The sequence below is a fragment of the Zalophus californianus genome, chromosome 14 (assembly GCF_009762305.2).
Source record: "Zalophus californianus isolate mZalCal1 chromosome 14, mZalCal1.pri.v2, whole genome shotgun sequence".
Classification (NCBI taxonomy): domain Eukaryota; kingdom Metazoa; phylum Chordata; class Mammalia; order Carnivora; family Otariidae; genus Zalophus; species Zalophus californianus.
Genome location: NC_045608.1, coordinates 91396507 through 91423918, shown reverse-complemented (window position 1 = coordinate 91423918; position 27412 = coordinate 91396507). Strand labels below are relative to the sequence as shown.

At 46.7% G+C, this 27412-nt stretch overlaps 1 protein-coding gene across 9 annotated transcripts in view; it reads left to right on the top strand.

Moving 5' to 3' along the window:
- The first annotated feature begins 10051 nt into the window (after positions 1–10051).
- Positions 10052–27412, top strand: part of ZNF516 (zinc finger protein 516) — a 119293-nt gene continuing 101932 nt past the window's right edge. For 4 of the 9 annotated variants that reach the window (XM_027575640.2, XM_027575652.2, XM_027575651.2 and 1 more), the window contains exon 1: positions 13718–13822. The gene's annotated coding sequence lies outside the window, so the exon portion shown is untranslated. The other 5 variants (XM_027575641.2, XM_027575643.2, XM_027575647.2 and 2 more) reach the window with 5 other exon arrangements.

Here is a 27412-nt window from a genome sequence, read left to right as displayed (position 1 = left end):
AGCCGTGTGAGACTCACACAACCACAAGGGAAAGGCGTTCTTGTAGTGTGAGGGGCAGATGGATTTTAAGAACTAGCCTCTTGGACACATGGTTCTGAAAAACATGACATGAATTCCAAATGCTTCTGCTTCTAACCAACTGCCCCACGTAGGAAACATACCAGCTTTGCTATGAATTTTAAACTTCTTTTTAGTTTTATTTTTAAAGTTTATCCATTTATTTTTCTGGTAACCTCTGCATCCAACGTGGGGCTCGAACGCACGACCTTGACATCAAGAGTTGCATGCTCTTCTGACGGAGCCAGCCAGGCGTCCCCTGAGTTTGAAACTTTTAAATGGAGTTAATTCTGAGCAATCTCATTTTGCTTTTGTGAGCAGGATTAAAACAAGTGAAGGAGAAAGTACCTCGAAATACAGTATGTATAAGTATTAGAATTCCACAGAACAAACCTCTCCTCGTATTTCAGAAGGAATATGATGGTCATCTGTTCTGACCACAGCTAGCGTGGGAATGCCCAGACCCACACACAGAACGGTGCTTTGGCCCCTGGAAAGTTAGATGTTTCATAATTAATGCATTCGTTTGGTTGTTGAGTTTGTGACTTGTAAATAATCACCTAAAACTCACAGAACTTCATCCATATCTATGGCATTCTCCACACAGTATCTTTGAGTTGGGAAATAAGCATCGCTACACACAGAGAGAAGTAGTTATGTCTTTATGGCTTTTATGCTCCATCCTAATGAGCACAGGACCCATCCAGACGAAGCTTCCGCCACATTTTGGAAATGATTGTTCTGTGAATATTCACCAAACAAAATGTTTTTTACTTAGTTTCTGTCTTTTTTCTTAGAGTGTTAGATAAGCAAATTTTCACATTCCCCTTATGCACATGCTCTGTTTTTCCTCCCTGTTCAGTTAATCAGGACAAGAGTGGCCCTGAAATGAACAGGATACTTGCACCATTAACTTCCCTGTGATTCTGCACAGCAAGGAGGGGTGGAGTAATGTTGCACAATGGTGAATGGTGGGGGGGCAGAAAGACAGGAGTCAACGGAAACAATATCGTTAGAGGTTCTTCTGGAGCAGGGTTTAGTTTTTGTAATCCTTTTCGAATTGTAGGTAATCGAAAGAAGGTTTCATGAAAATTTTCAATAGGGGGCTACATGTGAACACATCATTGTGTTTAAAAGTAAGACGAAAATCTGTAAAAGTAAGAGCAGTTTAAAGGCTATCTCTGTAATACTTCCCAAACACGTCTTTTTTAAAATTTGGCCTTTGTGTTGTTCCAAAGAAATGTTTTCTCCTATTAGAAACATTAGTGAACTCATGTTTTATTACTTCCTAAAGAATACAAGATCTACAATTGAAGTTTATTATCAGTTTGCCTAAAAGTTACTTTTCTGCTTCATCTGGGTGAAATCCCAATGTAAACAATGGCTAAGCTCAATTGCAACTGAAAAAAAAAAGGGATGTGTGGGAGAGGGGCGGGAATGTGGAATATCGGTTTTCCATCCTGGAAGTATGGGGTCATTTGTTTTCTGGAAAAAAAAGGAACATGCAGAAAATGACTTCATTTTAAGGATTTCTTTAATTTTACCAATGCCCTCAATTTACTGAAGTATTATAACTCAGAAGCAAACCAGATGAAAAAGAAGAACCGGCCCGCTCCTTCCGCTGGGCCACTTTACTCGCAGCCCACGCTACAGGGAAACGGGGACTGAGTGGCCGCCCTCCTCTTTGAATTTCCTCGCTTTTGTAAATTTGTCAGTCCAGCCACGAACTTTGTTTGAACAGAGTTTGGCACTTAATGGAGGATTGTATTGTATTGTAACTCACAGTGTAACACATCTTTCCTGTATTTATTTTAAATAAAGGCTTTCTAGAAGCCAAAGGGCGTAAGCCGTAGGAAATAAAGAAGTAAAGTGTGTGTCCAGACCCTGTGAATGATTCATGTCCACACCCTAGAAGTTCCTGCAAACCCAGAACTGCCAGCAGGTCTCACTGACTGTAGGAGGTGAGGCCCGGTGAGCTGTAGAGTCTGCCGGGAGAAGCCAAGGCCGGCACCGGGAAGATCAGGGGCACCACAGGGAACCTGACCCTTGTTCCGGAAGGAAGGGAGCAGGCAGGGGCGCGTGGGGGCCGGGGAGAGGGCGAGCAGAACCCCAGCCCTCCTTTCACGTCGTGGTTGGGAATATCTACATCAGATCCTGAATGGAAACAGTTCTTAGACATCTGTAATTGGGGATGTGCATCCAAGATTTGGCTGGGCTTGACCATGCCGATGACATCCTATGCAAACAAACAAAATAGTAAAAATCAGTGAAGAAAAGTCGAATGGTTTTAGACATGGCCCACATTTCAAGAGAACGAATAGGACTCGGGATAACATGTCCAATGCCTTCGGATAATTGAAAGCAATGTGATTGTATCATGTTGATTCTATCAGCAAGTACATGGTGAGGGAGACCCTGTCTATTAGGAAAAGAACGGACATGCGTCCACACTAATATGCTGTTCAACAATCGTGGGTGATTTCACATTCTTGTTCTTCTTATCCGCGATAATGCTATTCTTGGTTTGTAGATAAGGCCATTAACATAAATTCTTACTATATTGTAGGTTGATAGTTTTGCTGCCAAACTACCGTGAGGAACACTGTCTGAATATTTTCTTGGTAAAAATAATGTTGGGAATGTGGTCCATTCCATTCCATCATCACTTCTTTCTAGAAAGTGTAGGAGAAATTTCACTTAGGCACCAGAATTAGGACATTCTGTTTTTCTATGGAAACATGCGCTTCTCGTTTTACGGGTTGTGCAAATCTTCTAAAAGTTTAGTGCTTCCCTCTTTGTTTTGGATGCTAGGAAGCTCAGAGGAAAATTCTGACACCTCTAACAACACATAGGATCAACGTTAGCATATCTTAAGTCTGGTGAGCTCCTCTGGATCCTGATTTCATTTTTTTCTACTCTTATTTTTCCTGACCTAATTCCTCAACTACTTATGCTATCCTTCTGTATTTTATATACTAAAAGCAACAACAGTTCAAATCCTTTGAGAAACTAAGACAGATTTCCATAGAGATTCTCCAACCACCAGTGAGTAGGTATTCCTGCCCAAATATGGAACACACATGTGGACGGAAGACCGACAATGTTCCTTGGTGAGTGACAAGTGCCACCTTGGGTGACGCAGACGGCCTGAAGGGTGTGATGTAATGTACACAGGGGCCCACTGCCAATGAACAGAAGAGAACTGGAGACGGGAGGTCATGACATGTTCCTAGAAGGACTAAGAGAAAAGACAGTTTTGGCTTTGAAGTGCTTTGAAAACAGCTGAGGCCGTGGTTGTCTGGCTGGCGGGCCGATTGACATTAGGGTTGGTGGCGCGGGCCAGGTTGGCCCTCAGGGCTGCTGGCTCCGTAGCCCCCGCCCCCGGCCCACGCCAGCTCTGCAGGCTTGGCGGGGTTGTGCACGCCAGGCTGGTCCCGTGGGACCTGTGCAATGGGACAGTGGCACCGGCCTCCTGGGATTATTGTGAGGATGAAGTGAGATAAAATGTAAGCCCCATGACGGTTTCCTACACAATTAGCATATAAGAAATATTCCTGCTACAACTGGCACTTACTCTCAGGCCTGGGTTATAGAGTGTGCAGGTGGGATGACGGGTGATTGAGGGGGGATCCCTGAATGCACAGGTGTGAACGCTGAGGATTTAAAATCTCCTGAACCGTGGTCATCATGTGCTTTATTGATTTATTTTTAAAGATTTTATTTGTAAGTGATCTCTATACCCAACATGGGGCTCCAACCCACACCCTGGAGATAGGGAGCTGCATGTTTCGCCAGTGGAGCCGGCCAGGCGTCCCCTGTCATCTTGTACTTTAAATCCTGCCTGCCTACTTCGTTTTAACATGCAAAATATTTTAAAATTGTTCATCGTATAAAATGCTTCAGCAACCTAATATTGTTTCCCCCTTCATGCTATTGGCATCTGGAGCTGTGCAAAACGAGAGCACACAAAAATGTACTTTTCGGTGACTCAGTACAATTTAGTGACTCAATAGGAGATCCAACTTCTTGTCTCTTTCCAAAATTCCACTTTGCCCCCCCCAAATTTAATTTAATGCCTTTGATTTAGTGTCTGTTTGGGGTACACAAAAACACCTCAGTCCATTCTAAACCCAAACGCCTCTTCACAGCCTGGCAGTGAGGCCCAGGGTCACACACTGTTCTATAGTTCTCACCCGCATCTGCGGACCCACCTCAGGTGCCCGATCTATAAACTTCCGTCTTCCTTTTGTTGGTTTCACATTTTCCTTTTCTATGCTTCCTTCATTTTTTTGGCAAGTAGTCTGGTTGTAAGTCGTGAATAAGCCATGAGGATACTACCCCCGAGAGTGTTTGACTCAAATTCAGCCTCAGGTTCGCTCCACGTAGCTTTAGTGGTACTGGTTTCCATTTGGGAAGGAAAGGGGGCTTTCCTTCATATTTCTGCTGAAGCTTACAAGGAGGCAAAGACAAGCAAAGACAGCCAGAGAGGTCGTTTTAGGAAGAGAAGAACAATGTTTGAGAATTGTTTTTGTTAACCAGTTTATTTGGTAAAGTTCCTGTCTCCATTTATATATAAGCTCCGCGTCTGTTTTGAAGAAGATAAAATACTACCTAGTCACAGCATGGATGGACCTTGAGGACATCACGCTGGGTGAAAAAGCCTGACCCAAATGGAACAAACACGTATGACCCCACTTACCTGAGGCCCCTGGGGGAGTGGCGTTCACAGAGACAGAAAGAAGGACGGTCTCCTGGGGGCAGGGGGAGGGGAGTTGTTTCATGGGCATGCAGTCCAGTTTTGCAAGGTGGAAAGAGTTCTGGAGATGGGTGGTGGTGATAGTTGCACAGGACTGGAGACGTGCTGAACACTGGGCTGGAGCACACACTTAAACTTGTACACTCAAAATACACTTAAAATGTATAAACTTTATGCTATGTGTATTTTACTGCAACAGTCGCCCCCTAAAATGTCCCTAGCCTCCCTCATCAACAAAACACCCTGACTTCTGTACCCTGACAAAGACTCACCACATCGTGACCTCTTCTTTCCATATTGTTCTGTTTCTAACTCCACCGAATGCCTAAATGCCAAAATCTTTCCTTCAAATGGTCTTGTGGGGCAAGGCACTTGGAATCTTGGGCAAAGCCTCTGACCACGTCTTCCTCCTCAGCTTCATGAAGCGTGTGTCTGGCCGGCCCGCAGTCAGGGAGGTCTTGCTGGTTGCCTTGTTTTATTTTGGTTCTCTCAGCAAACTTTGCATAAACATGCACGTATAATCAGTTACGCATGGGGAAACATAATGAGATTGCGGGGCAGAAAAAGTCCATGGTTTTGCTATTGTAAGACAGGGTAGTGTTAATAGGTCACAACTTCTCTGTTAAGTAATTAACAGACTGTAGGGATTATGAGAAAATGTAATAAGAACAACAGTCCCTCTGCTAACACGGGAAATCTTTCACAAGAGGAATGCTTCTTGAATTTGTCTTGCCTTAAATGAATTCTGCTCCATGGACTCCTTCCTTTTCTTCTTCAAACCAGTAAGAACCACATTTGTGGAATTCTGTATCAGCTATCCGGCAGCCAGCTGTTGCTAAAAGTCTTTTACTTACCTTGAAATTAAGAACAGATTTGAGGGCCCTCTACCTGCTGGGAAGTCCTGATGTAGTTACTCCACCCTGCACATGGTAACAGAAAGTGACTGCGACCCCTTGATTTGTTGGTGCATTTTCCACAACACTCTCGCCACACCTGCGAATCTGCATGAACTCTATGACCCAACACCATTAAGGACACCTTGGTCGTTGACTAAAATGTAGGTATGACAATCAGCAAAAGCAAATCTGTGTTGCAGTAAGACTGGTGTCACGGGTCACCGTGGAGCTTGCCTCTGAGCAGACGATGGGCAGGTTGTGAAGAATGCGGGTTCCTTGGGAGATGGGGGAAGATGAGCCAGGTGTTGTCTGTATGGGTACATTTTGCAGAGAATCTTGGAGAGGTGCTTGGCTGATTATTAAACTATCTGAAAATTCAGGCACTGCTTCATGTTTGAAAGCACCTTCAGACTTGGATACCCCGAGAGGTGAAGAAACCTTCACAAAAGTCTTCCAACAACGGGCAGGTCTCCACCATGGCTAAGGAAGCCTAAAGCACAGCCAGTCTGGGGCACCTGGGTGGTACAGTCGGTCCTGCTTTCCACTCAGGCCCTGATCTCAGGGTTTGGGGGTCAAGCCCCGTGAGCTCTGTGTTCAGCAGGGAATCTGCTGGAGATTCTCTCTCTTCCTCTGGCCACCCCCCAAATAAGTAAATCTTGAAAACAAACAAACAAACAAACAAACAAACAAACACTGCCAGTTTGACTCCAAATTGTCCTGAACATAAAAGATCGAACAAGAGAAACAACTTGGTGAGAAGTTACTGTAAACATGGGAGGATTTGGGCATAGATCACTTAGAGGTAGATGTGTGTGTGTGTGTGTGTGTGTGTGTGTGTGTAAGAAATGCATATTATCTATTTCATTACTACAGTTCATCACCTCCAAGCGAATAAACCTTAAGAAACAGAGCTAAGATAGTTTCCTACACCAAGATTTAAAGACCTTCTCTTGGTTACCTCCAGATTCAAGCCTTCTGAAACCATTTTGTAGAAGACTCTTTAAAATATAATCACAACTTTGCTCCCCTTCCACACAGGGGATCACCATATGTTAAATCTCTCTTCCTCCATAATCTAAATGCAGTGTATCCTCTCAGTTTCCAAGTTCTGTGAAAAAAATAAAGATTTTAGGGAAAAAAACCCATCAAGTTAGGATCGGGGCAATATCTAGGAAACCATCAGTGATTCAACAAACAGCCAATTTCCATTTATACATGAAATTGTCACCTACTCCACACAATAGAAAGGTGGTCAACAGGTATACTGCTTCTAAAACAGTCTGTACCTTGGAATACTTGTTGACAATTTAAAGTTTACCCCTCACCCACTCTTAAATCTGTAAATTTCAGTTAGTTCAAAGAGCTGAAAATTACCCTTAGACTTAGGTGCACACTTTTTTTCTCCTTTCTCAGATATAATTTAGAATATAGGATATAAATTTGCACAGAGATAGAATTAACATTAAATATTTACTAATAAGCAGTGCACTTAAATTTTTGAGCATGCATATTTAATAAATATTTTTTAGTTTGTCTTGGATTTCATACTCTAGTTTAGAGAGTTTCAGTTCCAGCTTTCAGACAGACAAGGCCTTTTCTGGGGTTCTTTTTGTTTGTTTCTTACTCTTAGCTATTTTTTAATGGAACCCCTCGAGAACCTTTCTGATCCACATGTCCACCAACCATGCTGCTGCCTAAGCAATGCAGACAAGCCACTGAACACTGTTTCATTAAAATACCATTTTCCTTAGATTGAAGAAGCAGAGTCCCAAATGCCGAACCAATAATTCATTAGACAATCACAAGAGAAAATGTGTTTTCTTCTCCATCTATTTCATTAACCAGAATTATTGTCTGTTATAAAGCTGTAAATAGCCAAATATATATGCAACCATTAATCCATTAATATCACTGACTGTTCTCCACCCAAATATTGTAATTCAACATTTCAAACTAGGTGAACCTCTTTTGAGGGATTTCAGGGATTTGTATTTTGTGCAGAAACAGTGTCCTTAATCTTTCATAGCTACTTTAAATATTTGAAGATATTATTAAAACACTTGAAATTTTAGCAATGCTAAATATGTTGTAGGAGTAGTATGGGAACTCTTGTTAAATATTTTATTTTTATAACTATTTTCCCCCCTGTAATAAGCTAATAGTGCACTAACAAACGAACCACCATCAGTGACTTGGTGTACAAATAATGTAAACACTAGCTTGCCTGCCAGGATGACACCCTCACCAGCATCAAAACCTGCTGGCCGCCAAGCTGCTGTTTTTCCAGAATGTAACCCTGGCCTGTCTCTCGAATTACATTCTCAGATTCTGCATGCATTGTAGAGAAAGGGAGAAAGGAAATCTTTCAAAAGCACAGTATTATTGTAGAACCGGCTCAGCCCTGAGTGAAATCACATGTGGGTGATAAGCAGGCTACAGAAAGGAAGCAAGGCATGAAAATCACAATTGTACCTGGAGAAGTTTGGAAGTTTTGTTGACTGTCCCTTGATCTAACTTGTCAATTTTGAACACATGGAAGTTATTAGTGCAACACTGTAGTCTTAAATAGACCCAGGAATGCAGATAAATGAAGTAGATTTTTACCATTGACTCAAATGCATTCCAAAATAGGACAAACACAACTATTAAAATTCCAAGTATGCATATTTTAATCTCTTTGTGGGTGCACACATATACTAAGTGATGATTTATTTAAGTCTGTATATGCATTTATATCCATGTAATTAGTTCAATTGAGGGATACTTTCATCTGTGCATTTTTACTGGGTATTGTAGTGAATTGTGGGCAGTTCAATACTTTTCTGTGAATCAGGCTTAAATTTGATTAAGAATACATCCCATTTAAGCATTCATCCCCCAAACCTGCAACAATTGTCAATTTATTACTACTATACCTGCTATCCAAATTAATGCAGATCATTAATCACAAGGAGCTTACATTTTAGGATTTGGGGATCCTTCTTGCAAAGTTCTCACCTCTCTTGCTGCCCCCTTCCCAACCCCCCCCCCCCCACGTGCAGAATGGCCCCTGTGTCTGAGAGTCCAGCTTTGCAGGCACAAGCTCCTCCCTTTAAGGCTCATCCTTACTAGTTTCTGTTGTAAATGCCCTAAGTTGGAGAGGGCCTAAGCTGCATCAGCAGAGTGTTAGGGAGCTTTGGGCACTGAAAGAAATTGCCACAGCTGAAGGTAACGCCGGACTGCAGCGCTGATGGCGAAGCCCAGCTATGTCTGTGTCTTGGACAGAATCCATCTCCACTGCGGAGTTATCACGAGGAGAGCAGAACAATATGGCCAGGCTCCTGGTGGGAGAAGACAGTGCTCCCCTCCGCAGGCCAACTCCCTCGGTCTGCGTCATCGCTGATTGAGGGGCGCGCCCCTTCTCTTTCTCCTCTTCCCCTCTCCCGGTTCCCCCCCCCCCCCCCCCCCCGCCCCGCCGTGTATCATGATTGCTTCTTGGAGTCAAATTGGGATTTCTATTCCCAGACTTAACTTGCTGCCACTGACTACGGCCCGCGGAGAGCAGTTGGGGTGAAGAAATGGCTTGAAAAACAGAAAAATTAGAGATGAACTTTTCAAGGATAAAAATAAAAATAAAAGCCCACAGTCATTTTTTGAAATGCCATATAGCAAAATTCTCGTTCTGAAGTCTTTCCAGACTTTGATCTTGATTCAGGACTTAATCTATCCATTGATCCCCAACACATTTACCAGGAAGTTCAGTGAAACGCACACCCTAAGCCATTTGGAATGCACACGCATCTGGGACCACCGGAAAGGATATCCACATAGAGATCTGGACTCGAGGCTTAGTGCTCAGGTGCCGGAGTCGGCTGAAAACGCATCCCAACACGTCTGCACGTATGGATGCGTGCGTGTGTGTCCGTGTGTGTGCGCGTAAACAGCTTCCCGTAACTGGATCTGCGGCAGCGTTAGTCCTTGAGAAGAAGGAGCGACAACTAGCCGCTGGGATCGTGATTCAGTGCTATTAGGGGAAGAATTATCTGTGTCTGAGTCATCGCGAGCCTCCAGACTTTGCCCGCAGTGTGGTAGAACTTTGTGCTGATGAGACAATAGTGGAGCGTGTGCGTTTCCTACAGGGCAGACCATTCCGTGGCTGGGGGAAGCCTCGGGCCTGCGCCCGGCCGCAGGGGCCCGGCCCCCTCCCCCGGCCGCGCAGCCCCCGGAGCACGGCCGGCGCCGGGGTCCCCGCGGGGCGGGCGCGTCCGGGGCGCGCGAGGGCGGCGCGGGGAGGGGGCCGGGCGCGTGGCGGGCCCCGCGCGCCCTCGCGCGTCCCCCGCGCCCGGGCGCAGCTGGCGCGGTCGGTCTAGTGCAGCGCTCGGCTCCGCGCCTCGGGCGCTCGGCTTCACCTTCAGAGGCGCGGGGCGTGCGCGTCCTCCTCCCCGGGCCTGCCGCCTCCCGCCAAGGTAGGGGCCAGGGTGTTGAGGGGGGGGTGCCGCGGGGCCCGCAAGGGGCGGGGGCGCGGGGCCCCGGGCCTGGCCGTGCGGGGGACCCCGGTGTGCGCCGCGGGGGTGGGGGGGCGGGGAGGGGCTCCCGGGCGCGGGGAGGGCGGCTTGGCTTCCCTGTGGGTAGTTGCTCAGCTCCGCAATTCCAGGAGAGGGAAGATGCAACTTCGGGCGGCGAGGCGAGCGCTGGGAGGTGGTTTTTACCGCAGTGGAGGGGCGGGGTGGGGGCCGGGTGGGAGCGCGGAAGAGGCTCTGGCTTTGTACACTTCGTCAAAGGCGACGCGGGAGGAGGGGAGCTCGGATGCGCTCTCCATCCATTAGGAGACAAAGAGCAAATTGCCTTACTTTAAAGTAAAACGCTCTGGCTAATGAAGGTGGGTGATGGGGCTGCGGGGCCCGAGGAGCCGCTTCAATTATTAAGGGTTTGGCTGATGGGATCGATGCTGTGGGCACCGAGCGCTGCTGCCTCGAGTACGTGTTGGCGTGTGTGTGTGGGGGGGTGTTTTGCCTCCCCCTCCCCTGGCTGCATGACCATTAGCTGGGAGCATATAAGTGACCCTAACATTAAAGAAGTGAGTGCGCCTGGAAGGGAAGTTAGGGCCGGGTGGGGGTGGGGGGCGAAGGTTCTCTCAGTGACCGTGAGGGGTAGGGAGAGGGCTCAGGGTGGCAGGGACTCCTCGCAGATGCACGCAGCCTGGCGGGCGTCGGAGTGGGGGTGGGGGAGGTATTGATCGCGATATATACCCGGGTATATAGGAGAAAAGGAGAATGCTGTGGGGCGTGTGTGGTGGTGGTGGTGGGGGGGCGGTGGTTGGAAAAGCGCCTCGTCTGCCATTTCCAGGGAGAACTAACGTACTGAATAGTTACGATCAGTATTTAGAATAAACCGCCTCGTCAAGTTTTAAAGAAACTTTGTATGAATAAGTTTGTTAAAAGCCAGCGGAGTTGGGAATTTAAAACAGCGGTTTATGGAGGAGGTTGGTGTGGGGTGACAATCAGTGGTAGTGGGCAGGGAAGCCAGTGGAGCCTTGCAATTAGGGACCAGAGAGACCCAGCCTTTTACCCGAAAATGTGGGTCTGTAAGTCAACCCCATTTATTATCCGCGTTAATAAGCTCCCCGCAGCAAACCAGGATCAGACCAGGGGCTTCTCGGGTTGGTGTGTCTGCATCTTACTCATTCTGCTGGCTTACTGATAAAGAATTACTTGGTCTCCGGGTGTGCAAAGATCAACTTGCTCAGCCCTCTTTTTAAATATATTCATTCTGTGCCTTATTTAATCCAGATGCACAAAAAGCCATTTGCTGCTTCATTGTTGGTTTACATTTTTTGAAAAGGCGACTGGTGTAACCTGTGGAATTTGAAATGCAAATAGAAGCCTGTGGGAGTTGAGGCAGAACAAATCAGCATTTATAAAGTGAAAAAGATTTAATGTCTTTGAAATCATTGCAGAGGAAAAAAACTGGAGGGGGGTGATTTTTCAGGGAGTGAATTGTGACGTCAGGTCTTTTTGGAAAAGATGTTATTTTTAAGGTCTGAAACCCGGGTATGTAAAGTGCTTACAGGAAAAACAGATTACAAGATTAACATCTGTTAACATGATCGTTTATCTCCAGCCAAAAATAGGTCAGTTCTTTCTTAAGGAAACACGATTGCTGGCGCATGCTTAAATAATAAAATTAAAATAATGAGTTCACAAATTAGGACTGGCATTTGTTATAATCTGATCTGTGAAAAACATTTTTTAATTTCGAGATCAATAAAGGTCAAAGTCTTTTTTGGGCGTTGAGAACAACTCTTCACTCTGCGTCCACCCCTCCGGATGACCCCCTCTTCCTCACTCTTAGCTCCCTCTCCGCCCCCACCCTGATTGCTAATTTCCCTTTTCATCCATTGTGGAAGTACAAAATATATTTAAATGGATATTGTCTGACGCCCCCGTCGTTAAAGAAAGCAAACTCTCCGCGCAGATGGCTAACTTTCAGGGCTCTGCTGTTGTTTTACCATTAAATGAAACGGTAGGGAGGGAAGGAAAAAAAAAAAAAAAAAAGGAAACAGCCTTGCAAAGTCTCCCTGCCCCCTGGGTGTGAGTGACGGCTCTGTCGGCCAATCCGCAGCGGCTTTCTCCATCCCGGAGGTAATTTGGAGTGTGAGTGTGTGTGCGCGCGCGCGTGCATGCGCCCATGTGTATGCACACTGTTAAGTGCTACTAGCCCCGCGCATCCGCAGGCTCCTGATGTGCACAGCTCTGTGCTGTAGACGTGGACACGCTTTTATCTGAGTCTGGGCCGCTAGATGGGTACGCAGCAGTCCAAATGGAGACCCTGCCTCCTCCGAGTGTTCTCCTGCAAAGAATGGGCGTTAAGAGGTGCTTTCCGATTCAAGTCGAAACCTGCAGAAGGGGAAGAAAAGAGAGATATGGTTATGCTTCTCAGCAACCGGGGAATCGAAATGTGCGATTCCTTACGTCTCGTTCCCACGAGGCGGGCACGCCCTCGCGCGCTTGTGGTCCGGGTGACGGAGCCCACTCACCAGGCGCAAAAGCGTACAAAGAACGGGGATTGTTGAAATTGGTGTGAATCCGTAGAAAAGTGAAGGACAGCATGAACCTTACAACTTCATATTTTATTGTGTCACTGAAAGTTCATACTTAGTCCATGGCAAATTCTAGAATGTGACCCGCTCATGGTCAGTGAAAGTTCTGCCCACCCGACTTAAGAGTGCGGAGCGCCTGCTGGGTCTGCACCGCACAATGGGCACATTCACGGGCAGAGTGCGTCACGGGCCGCCCCACGCTTCGTACCGGCCTAATCTGGCACCAGCTTCCCCGGGAATATCAGTGGTGGTGTGTGGACGTGTACGGACCAGACCCAGTCACGTAGCATCTCAATCGCGGTGCTCTAGATGCTGTGCTGCTTCATTCCGGGATGGATGCTGCTGCTGCATTGGACGGGTTGGGGACCCACGTGTGACCCCTCCTTCTCCGGAGACCCCTCTAGGGAGACCCCTCGGAGGGACCCCCACGCCCCGCCCTCGTCCACGCACGGTGTGCCCATCTGCCGGGCCGCACCAAGGTTACCCCGAGGGTCCATGGGCGACCCCAGGCGACCTTCGTCGTACCCCCCTGCAAGAACCTAACTCAGTTACAAGCTAGTGTCCCACCCCGATCCTCCTGCTCCGGCCATTTTCGGCTCCCAAACCCGAGTTCGATCCGGTTCTGCGCCCTCCCCCCCGCCCCCACGTCAGGGAACTCGCGGAGTGAGGAATGGGCAGCAGGGGGGAGGTGTCGCGGGATTAAATCATTCCTATTTATGTATCTCCTAGAGAGCGGCGCAGGGCCCGGGGCGCCGCTGGGGGAGGCGGGGCGGAGGCGGGGCGGGGGCGGGGGGATTTACCTGCCCGCCCCGGGGCGGGGGCGGTGGCCGCTTGTTGCTGGGTTGCCAGGGGGCGGGCTGTGGGCGGGGCGGGTAGGGCCGAGAGGTGGGGGAGGGCCCGACCCGCGCCCCCGCCCCCCGGCGCCCGCCCCCCGCCCCCGTCATGTGGAGCGGACGTCACTCGCCTGCACTGTAACCCAAGAAGTGAAAGAGACGGGGACCCACGGCCCAACTTCGCACCGTAACAAAGGCGGGGGTCCGTGCGGGCCGGAGGGGGACTAGCTGGGGAGGGAGCGGGCTGGGAGGGAGAGGTCGGGGAGTGGGGCAGCCAGGCGGGGAGTGGGGGGCCTGGCCGGGGCGGAGGTCTGCAAGGGGCGGGGGCGGGGAGTGGGGGGCCTGGCCCGGGGCGGGGGTCTCCGCTGGGCCGGACTGCCGGGGTCTCGGCGGGGTGGGGGCGGGTAATGGGGGTCTGGCCGGGGTGTGTGTGTGGGTAATGGGGGTCTGGCCGGGGTGTGTGTGTGGATCTCGCGGGGTGGGAGCGGGGGGGGGGCGGCGGGGGCGGGGGTCTGCGCGGGGCGGGGAGTGGGGGGCCTGGCCCCGGCAGGGATGGTGGGGAGGGTGTCTCCGCGGGGCCGGGGGGCGGGGGGCTGCGTGGCGGCGCGGGCCGCGCTCCGGGGGCCAAGGCGCGGCTGAGGCCAGGTAATTGGTTTCTATTTTAAACTTCACTTTGTTCTGGCGGAGGGGGGGCGGTGGGAAAGGCGTGGCCCCCGGAGGACGATTACATAAGTATTCACACCTGATTTGGTCCGGGCCGGGGCACCGCGAGCGGCTGCGGGTGGGCGGTGTTGGGGCGGCCGCAGGCCGTCCCCGCGAGGGGCTGCCGCGCGTGGGTGTGGCGTCCTGCCTGCGTGGCCTCTTCCCGTCCCGGCGGCGAGCAGCCGGCGTGGATGCGGGGGGTTGTTCCTGGAAGCCCAGATGTGCCCGAGGGCGTGGGGCCGGGCCTGCTAGCGGGGTCCACTGCGTAACAAAGGGCAGGGGCTGCGGGACCCAACAGCAAGTCACAAAAGGAACTTTAGACGGTGGTCTTAATTAAGCATGCCACGGAAGGCATTTCCCTCGTGAACCTGCAGTTAAGTCTGCAGTCCTGATTAAAGATGATTTAAAAACTGGTGGCTCTCCATCCTGTGGCCGTGTAATAAAATGCCACTGAAGTACTGACCGGAGTGGAAGCAAGGCTGGATAGTCCCCCAGCAGGATCCTCTCCAGATTATTTTTTAAGCCGCCCTATTAATATGATTGGAGTATTTTGGTTTAGGAATGTAAGTGCTCCTTTAAGGAACTAGGCATGCCAGCTATTTGATAGGATACTTTCTACTGCTGCGTAAAAAAGCTCACTTCATCATTTTATCATTTGTTTGTTTCCTCCTTCATTTTCTCTTACATTCTTTGATTGTGGCGTCAAAATAGCTGTGCTATTTATGTTTACACAAACCCGCTAGAATTAAATATGCCACATGCCTCTGCTGGGCAGGATTGGGAGCTTCCCCCTCTTGCAGGAATTGGGGAGCGAGTTGCCTGAGCTGGCCTGGAGCCTGGCTCTGAGGGCTGGTCACCGGAGGAGGACATCTTTAGTTTCGCTAGGCTCCCATGCTATCTTGGAGGGGCCCAGCCAGAAGCAGTCGCAAGCCACAAGGACTTAGAATGTTGAGGTGCTGAGCCTCAAGCCTGTGGGGCTAGTATTTTTCTTAGTTCAGTAGGAGGACTTTGTTTTCTTAAATTAGCTAATTTGAATATACTGAAACATGGGGGGCACATTAACATTCTAAAAAAAATAGTCCAGAGGGATGTGTAATAAAAGGAACCAGAGAGAGTGGGAATATGCCTCTCTAAGATGAAAGAAAGCATCAAAGCAGCATTTGTAGTAGGTGTAGAGTTCAGCGGAGAGAGAGGAGTTTTGCTTATTTTTATTTCTGAAAGCTTTTGCCAGAGTCCACTTCCCCAAGTGGCCTAATAACTGAGAGATACCAGATCAAGAACTTGGCCTTGTGTGACTGATATTCATCGCTGGTGAGTAGAGTTTACATCATTGGTGTTAATCCCATTGTTATTGGTAAACAACCTTTAAAGTTGACTGGAAACTGAGAGATTCAAGTTTTCCTGGAACTTTGAAGTCCTATGTGTCTTAACTTTGGAGGATGTTGTCCCAGAGACCTCGCAGGAGGAAAGAGAATGAGAGATGTTTTTGAAAGCTGGCCAATGGGAAAAGCATGTTGTTTCCATGTCCATAAATTGTACTTTATCTTCATTTACCTTAATTGCTCCTACATGGAGATATTTGAGTTTTATAGGTGACCCATTTGATGTGGATGTTGTGTCGCAACAATTATGTGGAAAAGAAAAGAGACTTCTTTAGAGGATACTTGAGAATGAGGTATGCTCTCCCAGATGGTTTTCAGTCTTACCAAATAGGGAAAAGTGGTAATGTGACCGAGGACGTTGAGTAGCGTTTAGTCATGGACTGTTCTTGAAAAACCAGCACTCAGTTTAATGGGTCTTTGTGGATTTTTATGTATTCATTTTCCAGGATACCTAGTGGTTTTATTTGTAATTTACCAGAAGGAATCTTTTAAACAGGCATTTTGTGGGAGTGGCTCTATGTCTGGCTGGGGATTGTGTGTAGAGTTTCAAGGGCATTATACCTTAATGTCCTAGGAATAGGAGACTGGAGTACAGGCTGGTTGCGGTTACGTCCAGCACGAAAGAGCTTGTCCAAATGCTTGCGCTTTCCTTTTATAATGTGCTTGTTTTCACTGTTCAAGACAGGACGCTATTTTGGGTTTTATTCCATTTTCAACCCCAGAGAACAGGGCAAGTGTTAATTATATAATTAAAAGTGGTATTTTGCTTGCAACTAGGTTTCTCATTGAATAAAGCATCTGTATTAAAGGTGCAGGAAACAGAACTTTTTCGTCAGTGTTTGAAGGCCAAATTTAGCTGGAGACATCCAGACTTTCTCAAGGGCAGGGACTGAAGCAGAAGTAGGAGACATAATGGAAGAAAGCAAAAGAAAGTTACATTCATTTGATTACATATCTGCATTATAAATATTTGAATATAGAAGTAACATTCCTTCCTCAAAGGCAGACATCTTACGCCCTGTGTTTATACATTTTAGTGCTTGCATAGAGCTCTTCTGACAGGATCAAGTGGTTCTTTCAGAAGTGCATCTCTTTGCTGCCCTCACCCCTCCCCCTCGAAATTTCCTGAGGCTGTGGGAAAAGTGTAATTAGCTCTCCCCTTCCCGACCAAAGTCCAGAGAGAGCTAGGGGCCCTGCGACACCCTGGCCCAGCTGAGTGTGCCTGCGCTGCCCTGACCCTCGGTGGACTCCTGCTTTGTACTTGAACTGACCACTGAACTAGCAGCCAGTACGTAGACCTTCCTGGATTGCTTACCGCTTGGCACCTTTGACCCTTGCTTCCAGAATTAGTGATGTCCAAACGTGCAGAGTGATTGTGTCACTTTGGCTCCCAGACCATGACTCCGTGGAGAGGAAATGCCATGCCTTATGGGTTTGCATTTTTCAGGTGAAGTGCAGAGTCCGGACGTGTTTGGTTCCGAGGTCTGATCAGACTGCATCTACCTGTATGTTGTGGGGGTAGATAGCAGGCTGGAGTGTCTAGAAGGCAGGTGTAAATGTCGCCTGCAGACAGGTGTCCGCAGGCTGCCATTCAGCTGGCCCAGGAGTTTGGGCACCAGCAAGTCTTCACCTCCTGCTTTGTGCTTGGCTTGGCTCTGACGGTGGCATGGGCCGAGTGCTGTGACTGAGACCGTCTTCTCCCTCCTGCCCTTCCTCTGGCGCTCTCACTGCAGCCTTTCCACCCGATGGCCACCGGCCAGCAGAGTGTTGGCGGCAGCCTGTTACGGGTCTGAATGTGTCTCAGGGCCACGTGAATAACAGCATTTTTTGGATTCAGGCCTTGGCCTCCGTTCTCACTGGTCCCAGAAATAAGGGAGTTTGGGGTGGGAGAGGTAGGACATTTCTCTCTGATGGAGGGGTGACCTCTGCCCGGAGTGGGTTGAGACCCCCCTCCCCGCCTTTCTCACCAAAGTAGAGTGAGTTAGGGGTGGGTGGGGGCTACGGGACATCCTCTTTGTCATCGGACTCTAGCTGGGACTATCTTAGAGTTCTCAGGAGTATTGGTGACTTGTCACAAACCCATTTTAAGAAAGGAATCCCATCAAATGTTTATTTATGAAGAATTTACTAATAAAATTAACCGTAGGGGAAGAATAAAGAAAAACTTTCACTATGAATTTTAAAATGTCTCATCCAGTTCTTTAAAATGCATGTTTATTTTAAAATTAATTTTCTTCTGCAGAGGACTATTTTAGGGGTATGACTTTAATAGCTACGTGAGGATGCATATACAGGCCCTATAAATGCATCGCTTGTATTTGAAATTTGTACCCCCCACTAAGGTATATCGAGTATATTTTAGACAGACTGGTAAAAATTAGCAGTTGCAACTGTCCGTTTTGTGTATTCCTTATCCCTTGCATCTGGCTACACGTGATTTGAACAGCTGAAGCTTTTCTTTCCAAAGCTGGAGCTGGTTGTCATATTTATGTCCAGAATGAGATGTTTTCCAGCGGCATACATTCGAATTGTAAAGAAGTGTAATTTTGTGGCTCTCAACATTCCTTAAAAGTAGTTCTCCAAAAAGATCTGATCTTTATTTATTCTTTGAATCCTTTGGTACTGAAAATCACAAAGCAGGAGTAATTAGAAATGCAACTGCTTTGAGAACGTAAACATGTAAACAGATGTAAAGTAATGAATAAAACACCACCCGGGGAATAGAAAAAATAAATCATTTAGAAACTATATTGGTTTAGATACGTTTTACTGTTTATTTCAAGTATGAGTTCATTCTGGTAGATATTTTTCTTTCTGGGTGTGTGTGTGTGTGTGTGTGTGTGTGTGTGTGTGTGTGTGTATTTGGTCAAGAATTTAATCAAGTTGTTTAATCGAAATTTCAGGGATAGTTATTATATGTGATTGTGAAGTTCAGACAGTTCCTCAGTGGAGTGCTGAACACAGGGTGAGATTTTTTAATATATTTTATTTCAAGACAAAATTAATCTGGCGTGTTATTCTTTCAGAAGCAGGTAGACTGGTCTCTTGCGGATCTGACACCCTAGGGAGTTGCTGATGTCAGCTCAGCCTTTGGATACAGCTGTCCTGTTATTTTCTTGCTCATTTAGGGAATGGTGAGCTTAGGCTAACATGTGGTGTTAGCTTTCAGGACATAGTTAAAGAGAGACTCTTAAATGAGGTTCTCTGTTAAAACTCTGTAGTTTTTCCCAGATAGTCCTTAAGGATTAAAATAGAATTTTCAGCATTATTTAGTAACACTTGGAAACCCCTGTCTTCAGCTCTTCCCATGTTAAAGTAAAGGATATTTGTTTAGGAATTTTCCCCTTTGTTTCAGAAAAGGGCAACATGTGTCTGTCTTTGCCATATGGCACTATTTAACCTATATTGCTCAAGCTGACTTGGCATGGTGTTAGGCATTGATTGATTTCAGCGTTCGAGAATGTTCTTTGAAATTTAGTACAGTGAAGAATGCATCCAAAGTGGTGTGGAGAGGCTGCTCGTGGCTTTAGCAGCTTCCTGTTCGATTGATGTGAAAGGGTAATGAGCAAGTATCGCTTGTTTCTTTCCTGAAATAATTTTTGTGGAAAATAGTTTCGTATTAAGTGTTGACTGTGTTAATTCAGGGAAATACAGAGCCCAGTGGGAGTAGTTAAAACTTCTGTGGGTTGCAAGTAGGCTGATAACTCCCTGTTTAGTTCCTGATTATTTCAGTGATTTTAAGCTAGACCTAAAAATGTTTTTTTTCTCCTCCCTCAAAGACTTGGCTTTTTTTTTTTTTTAAATGGATGGTCGGATCAATGAACAGATGGACAATCCTGTTTCATAGTTTAAATTTCTGTGGTGCTGTTTTGGAATGATCTAGAGGCAGAACAGAGATGCTTTCACTTAGTGATTTGTTTACACATACTGCTTTTGAATTTTTGGATAGTCTTGCGTTTAATTCACCAGAGTGGCTTCTTAGGCGACATCCCGGGAATTTATGAACAGGGAACAGCATGAAGATTGTGCTTCCATTGTTAGCGTCCGGAGCTAACTCGTCTCTCGGTACCCCTCTCGTTCAGTCTGTCTCGTTAGCTTTCATCGTACTGTTTTTCCCTGTTTTAGGGGAAGAAGTAAACACATTTATACTCCGTGTGTGTGTGTGTGTGTGTGTGTGTGTGTGCGCGCACGCGTGTGTGCGCACGTGTGGCTTCAGAGCAGGGCATCTGTGGGCAGGAAGGCGGGCCTGGGTGTCACCTCATAGCATTGCAGCCGCGAGCGTGAATGCCGCTTTTGGTGATGCATAATTTATATTGACATTATCAAGTGACACGGGGAGGACATTTTTATGCCAGTTTGAGAAAATATCATCATTCACATTGATAATCATATTCCCACCAGATTTAGATTCATCATACCAAAGCTTTTCATGTCTTTAGCGTGACCATTAGCATAATGACGATAATTTGTCCCTTTGAGTAACACCACACGTGATTTACATTAGTGTTATTCTGATGAGTACAGCACAGCCCAGGTGTTCAAGGGCCGTCCTGATTCCAAAAATGGCTTTTTACTTTTTAAAGTAAGAGGTGAGGAAGATGATCTTAGTCCTAAAGCCAACTTAAAAAACATGACTGGTCGTAAATAAGTGAATTCCTCACATAAAAGTCCTTGCCATAGCAACGTAAACTTGGGGACAATTCTGTGGAGTCGTGGGATTAGTGGTTTAGCGGCAGGATTAAAATTGGCCTCCGTAAATTACCCTGGTGACAGAAAAGCAGAATCTGTTAATGGTTTTACAGGAAGATTGGCTTCTCTGTTGTTCTAGATTGATGACAGATCACGGCTGCTGACACTCTGAACTTTGGGAAGGAAGGTTAATTTTTCTAACAGCTATTCAGTTTTAAGTGTCTGTAGGAATTGGTTAAAAAAGGAGGTTACTGCAGTTCGGATTTGGGATTTGGTTGGAGATGATGTACAGTCCGTGTTTGAGTTTGGCTGCAAACGGTAGAAGGGCAGTCGTCCATGTGCATTTCAGGCGGTCATATTGTGAGGTCTTCCGACTGTCTGTGGACATAATAGGCCATTTTGGAAAGTGTGGGAGATCTTCTGGGCCACAAAGGCACCTTTTAGAAGCTTATGGGGTGGTGGTTGATGAAGCTGTACCTTCTTGGCTGGCGCAGAGTTCACGGGGCTCCTCACTCCAGGGTATGGTTTCCATCTCCGTTAGGAGCGTGAACGTTAAATCAATTCTATAGAATGACTGTGAAGGAAAACGTTTACTTTCATGACTATTTACCTTTCTTTGTAAATTTGTGTTATTTCTGTTTGGGCTTGTTTTAGAAGTTTCATATTGAGGGTTGTATATGTGTTATAATTGATAGGAAACTTGGAGGTGGTTTGGGGTGGATCCTCACATTTTATGGGAACTGAAACGCAGATGGATTTAGTGGTTCAGCCATGGCCACGGCCATAGAGCAGAGCTCAAACAGGTTTCGGGATTCCCAGTTCCCAATACGTGCTGGAGGTACACAGCAAGGGGAGGTAGACGAAAGCCCACTTTCAAGGTGACCTTATTGCGAGCTCATTTAGCGCTGCAGAGTGTAGACCCGGCAACTGATGGGGTATTTAGGACTGTGGATAGTATACTGCCCCACTTCAATTTTACCTTCTGATGCTCAGCGCTAGCCCCAAAGAGAAGAAAAAATATGGGCTAAATGTTTGCCTCTTTCAGTGGGGATAGCGTGTTAGTGTGAGAATTGGATGGGTTGTCCCATTCCAAGGTTCCTGCAGCATTGCTGAGCTCAGACAAGGAGGGAAGCCCAGGTCACCAAACACCCAGTGGCTGTTTGCACAGTTCCCAGCTCAGCAAGGGGCCAGGGTATAGATTTTCTTGGGAAACCCAGTGGTAGCACCAATAATAACATCGCTTTTTGTGAGACAGTGACTATAGAAAGTAAATGACCAGCATGGGGTAGAAAACCCTAAAAGAAAAAAAAAAAGAAACCACCAAAAATTTCAGGGAAAGGGATCAGAGAAGACAAATGATAGTTGTTGATAGACCACTGGTTTCTCACGGGCATTCTGTCCTAGACTGCGGCAGACGGTGGAGTGCAGGAGTGCTCTGGGGAGCGGGCATCTGCATGGTGGGTGCTCTGAGAGACGGGGCCGAGGGCCACAGACGTCCTGGGGGAGCTGCTAGCTGGGTGGGGTAGGGCGTGGAGCACCTCGCCTTCAGCACATCCTTGGTGCGTGTGGGCAACATGGCAACCGAGAGAAAGGAAGTTGGGCGCGGGAGTGAGCCAAATACAGGGAGACATTCATTTCCCTGTCCTCTCTCTGATGGCAGATGAGGCGTCAGGCCACACACGGCAGCCCGTGGCCCTGGCTGGCTGGTGTCTGGTCTGCTCCCGGTTGCTAAATGGACTCCGGCAGACTATTACCAGTTTGTGGAGAGGTCTCCCTCCCGTCCGCCAGCCTTGGTTAACTTGGGAGCTGGGCCAGGATGCCGCAGATTTTACTTCATTATGCAAGAGCTGCTTAGAAAGCCTACCGGCTTTTGCTTTCTCCAGGTGAGCAAACAGGGCTGATGTTCTAGGTTTTCGCTTCAGAGGAAAAATCAGGAAGTTGAGACCCCAGTTTAGAATCTGTTTTTCCTTTTCTGAAGAAGATAGTACTGAATACCTTTTCATTATTTACCAAAAACTATACCCTAGGTAGTTTGCTGCCTTTCTAGAATTTTTTATAATACATTACGTCCAACATGAACTCAGTTGCATAGATCTGTTTGATCAGTGTTTTACTTTATGGACGTCATCCCTTGTGTGAGGATTTTTGCAGGCTTGTTTGAGTATCTGGTAATTGAAATCTTGTTATTTATATGTTGGCAGTAAGAGTTTGCTGGTTTATACGCATCTCCTTCCATAAACAAGACAAGGAGTACCTGGGTCACATGTTAAATATATAGTGAAACATTAATAAAAATCAAGAACAAGGAAATGAAATAATAGACCTCAATGAGGGGAAAATAGGATTGTATATCCAGATCACAACAGTCTTTCCAGTGGGTATACTTGAACCAGAATTTAGAATCTGAGCTTTCTGGTGACTAAAACTAGGAGTGAAACATGCCATTTATATGTTGAATCGATGACAAGGGCAAAACTCATCGGTTCTCCTGTGGAAGGAGAGCCTCTTTTAGCACAAACACTAAAGGAAACTTTTTTACGTTGATTCTGATATTGGCTGTTTTTATACAGGGTATGGTTTTTTTTTTTTTTTTTTTAATGTGGACAGTGTCTTCGGTGATATTCTTATGGTCAATGCGGAGTGACTTTCGGAAGGTTGTTCTCGTAGTGGCTGTTTCAGAGAACCAGTGGCATAATAACAAAGTCCAAAGCACTGAGAGCTGTTTTTTGAATCACCATGAAAATATGATCCAAGTTACTGAATATTACAGTTTCCCATTATATTAGAAGTTTAATTTTTATTACTAGTGTCTTATTATAGACTTGAATCAAATTTGGTGAATGCCTGAATAAGCAGCCCCCCAAATAAATAGCTCATAAGTGCTTTGTTAAGGCTCATTTCCTTTCCACAAACATTGATCACAGGCCCATGGTGAGCAAGGGAGTGGCACACATTCCTTATGGGTATCCTTTGGTATTCATAACAGGAGCTAGGGAGTCCTTTTAGCTCCTGTTCCCCCAGGAGCATGCTGAGACCCACGCAGGTGGCTTGGTCAAAGCCCCACAGCTGGGCTATCTCAGTAGACCTCTTTGGGGCGGTCACCTTGAGTTTATAACCTTCCTCATGCTTGTTTAAAAAGTGTGTGGTTGGTCTGAGCCATCTGGAATTGTATCTCTGTAGAGATAGATCACTCTGTGGAGGACCAGTCCCCCCACCCTCCAAGCTCCTTTGCCTTCTAGATGGCTGGGGTTACCCAGGAACCACTGCAGAGAAGCTGGGAGCCAGTGTGTAGGTCCCATGAATGGGACCCAGCTGCCCGAGCCTTTGGGGACTTAGAACCTGGCAGACTCAGTATGTCGTCCTATCTGCTCTGAGGACAAAGATTTTGAGTCATCCATCAGGAAGGAGAAATTCAGAGGGTGGTCTGAGGATTCGAAGCAGGGAAGCTCCTGCACCAGCCCCCAGTGGTTCCAGCCAGCTGGTGGAGCTCCCCTTGCCTGTTCCCCAGGTCCGCTTCGGAAGGGGAGGTGCCGCTGGAGCCCCTGGGGGCTTGAGCCCCACTCTTCTGAGCCTTGGAAACTAGAGGTCTGTATTTACAAGACCGCAGGGCAGGGGTCGGCAGACTTTTCCTGTGAGGGGCCAGATAGTAAGTATTTGGGGCTCTGCAAGCCAGCTCTTTTCTGCTGTAGCTGCTCTGCCTTGTAGTGCGGAGACAGCCCTAGACGGCCAGTCAGCACATAAAGAAGCTTTATTTATGGACACTGAAACTTGACATTCCTATGATTTTATGTGTCACAAATTGTTACTCTTCTTTTGGCTTTTTTCCAACCGCTTAAGAATGTAAAAAACGTTCTTAGCCCACAAGCCGTACAAAAACAGGTGGTGGGCAGGATTTGGCCCCCAGGCCGCAGTGTGCCGACATGGCCCGGACGGCGCTGCCTGATGGAATTATAGTGCATCTGTCATTTTAGAGTTTCTAGTAACCACATGAGAAAGGTTAAAGAAATGGGGAAAATCACGTTAGTTTGTCTTATATAACCCAATCTATACAAATTGTTACTTGAACATATGAATGACATAAACATTATTACTGAGATATTTTTTGTTCTGCTTTTACACCAAGTCTTGGAAATCGGGCGTGTGTTTAACACAGCTCATCCCCATTTGGACTAGCCCTAGCTGGCTACCCCATAGGATGGTGCAGCTGTAGGGGGTGTGAGATGACCCGCCCCACCCTAAACCATGGCCAGTTGCTGAGGTGAGTCAGAAATCGTCACTCTGAAAGCTCAGCTGTTTTTCCGCAGGGACACTAAGGGAAGATGCTTTGGGAATGTCTCTGTCGAATCCTAGCAGTTTAATGAAAGGAAGAAAGGTCATTTGTCATCACTCTCAAGACCTGTGCCAGGAACCAGAGATAGCGGTGGTGGGGTGCTGGGGGCTGAGGGGTACGTCCCGCGGGAGGCAGCAAGTGACTTGTGGCCAGTGACAGAGCCTCGGTATGCCTTCACTTCTTCATCTGTGAGGTGGGACGAGATGCTGGCCTTTCTCGAGGCCCAGCAAAGGGGGGTGTGCAGTGCATGACCCAGCTCCCGTTGAGACTCACCAGTCACAGAGTGGACTAAATAAGAGATAAACCTGCTTACCCTGAGACTTTCAGAAGACAGACGGAAGATCGTCATGGTTTGAGTTCATTTTCTGTCTCCTCTAGCGATAATTTTACATCCAGCATATCAACTATGTGAGCGACTTGGTTCTTCCCACTTTCTGTACATCAAAAAACATCCTCTGTTGTTGTTTTTCTTTTTTTTAGAAAAGAGATAGGAATTACTTTATTCAATGAGGTAGATATTATTTATATTGCCCCGTAAGATTTAAACCTGTTTTATCATAATTTGCCACATTTTAGTCTTGTTAATCCCACAGTTTAAAAAGCAAATTTATAAAATGTGGCATGGATTCGCTGCTTGGGCTTATGGTGCATCTGGAGTGAGACCCCAGCTGATTCATCATGTTGTCATTCATTGCTGTAGTGGTAGCATATCAACAAAATGCTGTTTCTGCGGAGGGGCCGACTGTTTCACTAAGATGATGGTTCTGCAGCCACCCCCCGCCTCCGTCTGGTCGGTCCCTTTGCTCCCCTGAGCCCCTGATGGGGTAGGAGTCCGTGCGCTTGGAGCTCTGCACCAGAGCTTACCAAGGTAAGATAAAGTGCCTCGCGGAGATGCAACACTTTTTTTCTTCGGAATGGATCTGGAACAAATATATTCAATTAGTCCTTTTCAAATAGGTCATTTAAATATAATAACATTAATAATAATAAAAATGAACATTTCCCTCTGAAACGGGTAACAAGCATGGTTCCGAAGATCTGTTTCTCGGGAGAATGAAGTCATTCGCTCAAAGCAAAGGGATTTTCTGTAAGAGGATGCTTCTCTTTGAGGGGATGAGGGTGAGACACTGCGCCGTGCGTTTTCGGTCAGTCCTTCCGACAGTCTGTTCGGAGTGATTCCTGTGTCCTGTGCTGGTAGGAGTTCGGGTGAGTACCGAGAGGACCGCGACGTCCCAGCCCTCAGGGACTGCACAACAAGCCGTTCTGTGAGGACTGGCCGGTGTTTTTTTGGGGGGGTGGGGGAGGGGAAAGGTAGGGGGTGACAAGTGTGAAGTTGCAGGAGGATGTTGGGATGCTTACCAGGTGCCACACGTAGGCACAAAACCCTGCCTTGTTGTGAGGAGACAGAGCTAAGCTGGTGTTTATCCCCAGGTGTCCTAAGATGGCTGTTCGATTTGCTTATTCAGTTTTGTCACATTTTCAAGGTGAAGCACAGTTAAATTGCTTCGTCATTCTGGGGCTGGTCCTGTTTTTTGTGGCTTACCTATTGTTCCTTGCCTGTAAGTCCAGACTTTCAGGTCAGCGCGTTTATTATTTTGACTGAGGGTCAAGTTCCATTTCTTGTCCTATCAATCACAGAAATGCTTCTTTTGATAGTTAAATGTTGTTGAGGCACACTAGGATTCTATTTACTATCTTGCGTGTGAATAGCAGTATCAATGTTAAGAAAACTTAATACCTTAAAAAAAAATAAGACCGATCAGCATTCAGGTGGAATAACAAAGTCCAGGTCTACAGTGTTCCACTGTGATGGGAAGTGCTATTTATCTGTTTCTGCTTCGGCGGCCAGCAGAAGAGTGCTTTGGGCGTGTGCAAATTTAGGCACAGGGGTATTTCCGCCCACAGGAGACATGTAAGTCTTCACTGTTAGGATCACCATTTGCTAGTGTGCGGACCTAAAATTCTTTTAAAGGTTTTGCGAATCCACATGCATCTCAGTGAGTTAGATTTTATAAGTGGACCCTTATCTTGAAAACGATTAAAGCCTCCATAGCTGGTCAACCCCTCTTGGCCATGCATCCGGGGGCTCAAGAGCTTAGGCAGTTTCTACCCAGTCATGTGAAATTTATGTGTGTTCTCTTGCCTGAGGATCTGCTGGGTTGGATGGGATTTCAGGATCGTGATAAAGTCTTCTGATTAAAACACTCTTTCTCAGATGAACCATGGCTGGTTTTGGAGGTTAGTGAATAGACACAGAACTGTAGGCTTACATGGAATCACTGAGGGCAGAGTTTCTTTTATAGTTATTTGGAAGTCACTTTGTTTAATTCACTTTAAGAAGTCTGAGGTTGGAGCTAAGGATATGGGACTACATCTTACTTTGATTTGTCAGGGACTGTAGCAGCTGGGGGCAGGCGTGGTTCCTTTCCATAATCCTGTGATGCTGATTTTGTTTCTTCTGGAGAAGTCCCTTTGCTCGCGATGCCTTGGTCTAAATGTCATTATTCCAGGGAATTAATAGGAAGCTACATGTTAATTATTTAATTACACAGAATTCAATATTGACAACTGGTATCCAGTATCTTACACTATTTCTCTTGCATTAGGGGATGAAGAGAGACATAAGCGCTTTGCTTTTAAGGTATATAGAGATTTATTTTTTATTTTATTTTTTTAAAAGATTTTTTAT